The sequence below is a fragment of the Taudactylus pleione genome, unplaced genomic scaffold (genome assembly GCF_031769625.1).
Source record: "Taudactylus pleione unplaced genomic scaffold, aTauple2 ptg001270l, whole genome shotgun sequence".
Lineage (NCBI taxonomy): Eukaryota > Metazoa > Chordata > Amphibia > Anura > Myobatrachidae > Taudactylus > Taudactylus pleione.
The window spans coordinates 25,001-30,000 of record NW_028285670.1 but is presented as its reverse complement, the minus strand read 5'-3'; the positions used below and the strand labels follow the sequence as shown (position 1 = coordinate 30,000).

The 5,000-nt window shown below is 37.8% G+C and overlaps 1 non-coding gene and 20 pseudogenes across 1 annotated transcript; all 21 read left to right on the top strand.

Annotated features, from left to right (window-relative positions):
- The first annotated feature begins 46 nt into the window (after positions 1 to 46).
- Positions 47 to 165, top strand: LOC148443560 (5S ribosomal RNA). Its single transcript, XR_015875484.1, has one exon. It is a non-coding gene; the product is annotated as a 5S ribosomal RNA (ribosomal RNA).
- A 116-nt stretch (positions 166 to 281) lies between these two features.
- LOC148443559 (5S ribosomal RNA) lies at positions 282 to 400 on the top strand (annotated as a pseudogene).
- Positions 401 to 515: 115 nt separating this feature from the next.
- LOC148443558 (5S ribosomal RNA) lies at positions 516 to 634 on the top strand (annotated as a pseudogene).
- A 115-nt stretch (positions 635 to 749) lies between these two features.
- Positions 750 to 868, top strand: LOC148443557 (5S ribosomal RNA; annotated as a pseudogene).
- Positions 869 to 984: 116 nt separating this feature from the next.
- On the top strand, positions 985 to 1,103 carry LOC148443556 (5S ribosomal RNA; annotated as a pseudogene).
- A 115-nt stretch (positions 1,104 to 1,218) lies between these two features.
- On the top strand, positions 1,219 to 1,337 carry LOC148443555 (5S ribosomal RNA; annotated as a pseudogene).
- A 116-nt stretch (positions 1,338 to 1,453) lies between these two features.
- Positions 1,454 to 1,572, top strand: LOC148443554 (5S ribosomal RNA; annotated as a pseudogene).
- A 116-nt stretch (positions 1,573 to 1,688) lies between these two features.
- Positions 1,689 to 1,807, top strand: LOC148443553 (5S ribosomal RNA; annotated as a pseudogene).
- Positions 1,808 to 1,923: 116 nt separating this feature from the next.
- LOC148443552 (5S ribosomal RNA) lies at positions 1,924 to 2,042 on the top strand (annotated as a pseudogene).
- A 116-nt stretch (positions 2,043 to 2,158) lies between these two features.
- Positions 2,159 to 2,277, top strand: LOC148443551 (5S ribosomal RNA; annotated as a pseudogene).
- A 116-nt stretch (positions 2,278 to 2,393) lies between these two features.
- Positions 2,394 to 2,512, top strand: LOC148443550 (5S ribosomal RNA; annotated as a pseudogene).
- Positions 2,513 to 2,627: 115 nt separating this feature from the next.
- LOC148443549 (5S ribosomal RNA) lies at positions 2,628 to 2,746 on the top strand (annotated as a pseudogene).
- A 116-nt stretch (positions 2,747 to 2,862) lies between these two features.
- LOC148443548 (5S ribosomal RNA) lies at positions 2,863 to 2,981 on the top strand (annotated as a pseudogene).
- A 115-nt stretch (positions 2,982 to 3,096) lies between these two features.
- LOC148443547 (5S ribosomal RNA) lies at positions 3,097 to 3,215 on the top strand (annotated as a pseudogene).
- Positions 3,216 to 3,331: 116 nt separating this feature from the next.
- LOC148443546 (5S ribosomal RNA) lies at positions 3,332 to 3,450 on the top strand (annotated as a pseudogene).
- A 116-nt stretch (positions 3,451 to 3,566) lies between these two features.
- Positions 3,567 to 3,685, top strand: LOC148443545 (5S ribosomal RNA; annotated as a pseudogene).
- A 115-nt stretch (positions 3,686 to 3,800) lies between these two features.
- LOC148443544 (5S ribosomal RNA) lies at positions 3,801 to 3,919 on the top strand (annotated as a pseudogene).
- A 116-nt stretch (positions 3,920 to 4,035) lies between these two features.
- LOC148443543 (5S ribosomal RNA) lies at positions 4,036 to 4,151 on the top strand (annotated as a pseudogene).
- Positions 4,152 to 4,267: 116 nt separating this feature from the next.
- LOC148443542 (5S ribosomal RNA) lies at positions 4,268 to 4,386 on the top strand (annotated as a pseudogene).
- A 116-nt stretch (positions 4,387 to 4,502) lies between these two features.
- On the top strand, positions 4,503 to 4,621 carry LOC148443541 (5S ribosomal RNA; annotated as a pseudogene).
- Positions 4,622 to 4,971: 350 nt separating this feature from the next.
- The window catches only part of LOC148443540 (5S ribosomal RNA), a 119-nt pseudogene continuing 90 nt past the window's right edge, over positions 4,972 to 5,000 (top strand).

Below are 5,000 nucleotides of genomic sequence, written 5' to 3'. Positions count from 1 at the left end.
ACTTGAGTTAAGAAGTAAAAGAGGTCTAAAGTTAATGTTTTTGAGCACCTACAGCCAAACCACACTGGACATGCCCAATCTCTTCTGAACTTGGAAGCTATGCAGTGTTGGGCCTGGTTAGTACTTGGATGGGGGACCACCTGGGAATACCAGGTGCTGTAGGTAATTTTATACTGCCATAACATTCTTTTCTATTACATTTTACATTTAATTTTTTCAACTAATCATTGAATTTACTTCAGTTAAGAAGTAATAGAGGTCGAAAGTTAATGTGTTTGAGCACCTACAGCCTAACCACACTGGACATGCCCAATCTCGTCTGAACTTGGAAGCTATGCAGTGTTGGGCCTTGTTAGTACTTGGATGGGAGACCACCTGGGAATACCAGGAGCTGTAGGTAATTTTATACTGCCATAACATTCTTTTCTATTACATTTTACATTTAATTTTTCAACTTATCAATGAATTTACTTGAGTTAACAAGTAATAGAGGTCTAAAATTATTGGTTTGGGGCACCTACAGCCAAAGCACACTGGACATGCCCAATATCGTCTGATCTTGGAAGCTATGCAGTGTTGGGCCTGGTTAGTACTTGGATGGGAGACCACCTAGGAATCCCAGGTGCTGTAGGTAATTTTATACTGCCATAACATTCTTTTCTATTACATTTTACATTTCATTTTTCAACTAATCATTGAATTTACTTGAGTTAAGAAGTAAAAGAGGTCTAAAGTTAATGTTTTTGAGCACCTACAGCCAAACCACACTGGAAATGCCCAATCTCGACTGAACTTGGAAGCTATGCAGTGTTGGTCCTGGTTAGTACTTGGATGGGAGACCGCCTGGGAATACCAGGTGCTGTAGGTAATTTTATACTGCCATAACATTCTTTTCTATTACATTTTACATTTAATTTTTTCAACTTATCAATGAATTTACTTGAGTTAAGAAGTAATAGAGGTCTAAAGTTAATGTTTTTGAGCACCTACAGCCAAACCACACAGGACATGCCCAATCTCGTCTGAACTTGGAAGCTATGCAGTGTTGGGCCTGGTTAGTACTTGGATGGGAGACCACCTGGGAATACCAGGTGCTGTAGGTAATTTTATACTGCCATAACATTCTTTTCCATTACATTTTACATTTCATTTTTCAACTTATCATTGAATTTACTTGAGTTAAGAAGTAAAAGAGGTCTAAAGATAATGTTTTTGAGCACCTACAGCCAAACCACACTGGACATGCCCAATCTCGTCTGAACTTGGAAGCTATGCAGTGGTGGGCCAGGTTAGTACTTGGATTGGAGACCACCTAGGAATCCCAGGTGGTGTAGGTAATTTTATACTGCCATAACAGTCTTTTCTACTACATTTTACATTTAATTTTTTCAACTTATCAATGAATTTACTTGAGTTAAGAAGTAATAGAGGTCTAAAGTTAATGCTTTTGAGCACCTACAGCCAAACCACACTGGACATGCCCAATCTCGTCTGATCTTGGAAGCTCTGCAGTGTTGGGCCTGGTTAGTACTTCGAGGGGAGACCACCTGGGAATACCAGGTGCTGTAGGTAATTTTATATAGCCATTACATTCTTTTCTATTACATTTTACAGTACATTTTTTCAACTTATCAATGAGTTTTCTTGAGTTAAGAAGTAAAAGAGGTCTAAAGTTAATGTTTTTGAGCACCTACAGTCAAACCACACTGGACATGCCCAATCTCGTCTGATCTTGGAAGCTATGCAGTGTTGGGCCTGGTTAGTACTTGGATGGGAAACCACCATGGAATACCAGGTGCTGTAGGTAATTTTATACTGCCATAACATTCTTTTCTATTACATTTTACATTTAATTTTTTCAACTTATCAATGAATTTACTTGAGTTAAGAAGTAATAGAGGTCTAAATTTAATGCTTTTGAGCACCTACAGCCAAACCACACTGGACATGCCCAATCTCGTCTGATCTTGTAAGCTTTGCTGTGTTGGGCCTGGTTTGTACTTGGATGGGAGACCACCTGAGAATACCAGTTGCTGTAGGAAATTTTATACAGCCAAAACATTCTTTTCTATTACATTTTACATTTAATTTTTTCAACTTATCAATGAAATTACTTGAGTTAAGAAGTAAAAGAGGTCTAAATTTAATGTTTTTGAGCACCTACTGCCAAACCACACTGGACATGCCCAATCTTGTTTGATCTTGGAAGCTATGCAGTGTTGGGCCTGGTTAGTACTTGCATGGGAGACCACCTGGGAAAACCAGGTGCAGTAGGTAATTTTATACTGCCATAACATTCTTTTCTATTACATTTTACATTTAATTTTTTCAACTTATCAATGAATTTACTTGAGTTAAGAAGTAATAGAGGTCTTAAGTTAATGGCTTTGGGCACCTAAAGCCAAACCACACTGGACATGCCCAATCTCATCTGATCTTGGAAGCTATGCAGTGTTGGGCCTGGTTAGTATTTGGATGGGAGACCACCTGGGAATACCAGGAGCTGTAGGTAATTTTATACTGCCAAAACTTTCTTTTCTATTACATTTTACATTTCATTTTTCAACTTATCATTGAATTTACTTGAGTTAAGAAGTAATAGAGGTCAAAAGTTAATGCTTTTGAGCACCTACAGCCAAACCACACTGGACATGCCCAATCTCATTTGATTTTGGAAGCTATGCAGTGTTGGGCCTGGTTAGTACTTAGATGGGAGACCACCTGGGAATACCAGGTGCTGTAGGTAATTTTATACTGCCATAACATTCTTTTCTATTACATTTTACATTTAATTTTTTCAACTTATCAATGAATTTACTTGAGTTAAGAAGTAATAGAGGTCTAAAGTTAATGGTTTTGGGCACCTACAGCCAAACCACACTGGACATGCCCAATATCATCTGATCTTGGAAGCTATGCAGTGTTGGGCCTGGTTAGTACTTGGATGGGAGACGATCTGGGAATACCAGGAGCTGTAGGTAATTTTATACTGCCAAAACTTTCTTTTCTATTACATTTTACATTTCATTTTTCAACTTATCATTGAATTTAATTGAGTTAGGAAGTAAAAGAGGTCTAAAGTTAATGTTTTTAAGCACCTACAGCCAAACCACACTGGACATGCCCAATCTCGTCTGATCTTGGAAGCTATGCAGTGTTGGGCCTGGTTAGTACTTGGATGGAAGACCACCTAGGAATCCCAGGTGCTGTAGGTAATTTTATACTGCCATAACAGTCTATTCTATTACATTTTACATTTAATTTTTTCAACTTATCAATGAATTTACTTGAGTTAATAAGTAATAGAGGTCAAAAGTTAATGCTTTTGAGCACCTACAGCCAAACCACACTGGACATGCCCAATCTCGTTTGATCTTGGAAGCTATGCAGTGTTGGGCCTGGTTAGTACTTGGACGGTAGACCACCTGGGAATACCAGGTGCTGTAGGTAATTTTATACTGCCATAACATTCTTTTCTATTACATTTTACATTTAATTTTTTCAACTTATCAATGAATTTACTTGAGTTAAGAAGTAATAGAGGTCTAAAGTTAATGGTTTTGGGCACCTACAGCCAAACCAAACTGGACATGCCCAATATCATCTGATCTTGGAAGCTATGCAGTGTTGGGCCTGGTTAGTACTTGGATGGGAGACGACCTGGGAATACCAGGTGCTGTAGGTAACTTTATACTGCCATAACATTCTTTTATATTACATTTTACATTTCATTTTTCAACTTATCATTGAATTTACTTGAGTTAAGAAGTAAAAGAGGTCTAAAGTTAATATTTTTGAGCACCTACAGCCAAACCACACTGGACATGCCCAATCTTGTCTGATCTTGGAAGCTATGCAGAGTTGAGCCTGGTTAGTCCTTGGATGGGAGACCACCTGGAAATACCAGGTGCTGTAGGTAATTTTATGCAGCCATAACATTCTTTTCTATTACATTTTACATTTAATTTTTTCAACTTATCAATGAATTTATTTGAGTTAAGAAGTAATAGAGGTCTAAAGTTAATGTGTTTGAGCACCTGCCATACCACACTGGACATGCCCAATCTCGTCTGATCTTGGAAGCTATGCGGTGTTGGGCCTGGTTACTACGTGGGTGGGAGACCACCTGGGAATACCAGGTGCTGTAGGTAATTTTATACAGCCAAAACATTCTTTTGTATTACAATTTACATTTAATTTTTTCAACTTATCAATGAATTTACTTGAGTTAAGAAGTAAAAGAGGTCTAAAGTTAATGCTTTTGAGCACCTACAGCCAAACCACACTGGACATGCCCAATCTTGTCTGATCTTGGAAGCTATGCAGAGTTGAGCCTGGTTAGTCCTTGGATGGGAGACCACCTGGAAATACCAGGTGCTGTAGGTAATTTTATATAGTCATAACATTCTTTTCTATTACATTTTACTTTACATTTTTTCAACTTATCAATGAATTAACTTGAGTTAAGAAGTAAAAGAGGTCTAAAGTTAATGTTTTTGAGCACCTACAGCCAAACCACACAGGACATGCCCAATCTCATCTGATCTTGAAAGCTATGCAGTGTTGGGCCTGGTTAGTACTTGGATGGGAGACCACTTGGGAATGCCAGGTGCTGTAGGTAATTTTATACTGCCATAACATTCTTTTCTATTACATTTTACATTTCATTTTTCAACTAATCATTGAATTTACTTGAGTTAAGAAGTAAAAGAGGTCTAAAGTTAATGTTTTTGAGCACATACAGCCAAACCACACTGGACATGCCCAATCTTGTCTGATATTGGAAGCTATGCAGTGTTGGGCCTGGTTAGTACTTGGATGGGAGACCACCAGCGAATAACAGCTGCTGTAGTTCATTTCATCATACTATAAAATTCTTTTCTATTACATTTTACATTTAATTTTTTCAACTTATCAATGAACTTACTTGAGTTAAAAAGTAATAGAGGTCTAAAGTTAATGTTTTTGTGCACCTACAGCCAATCCTCACTGGACATGCC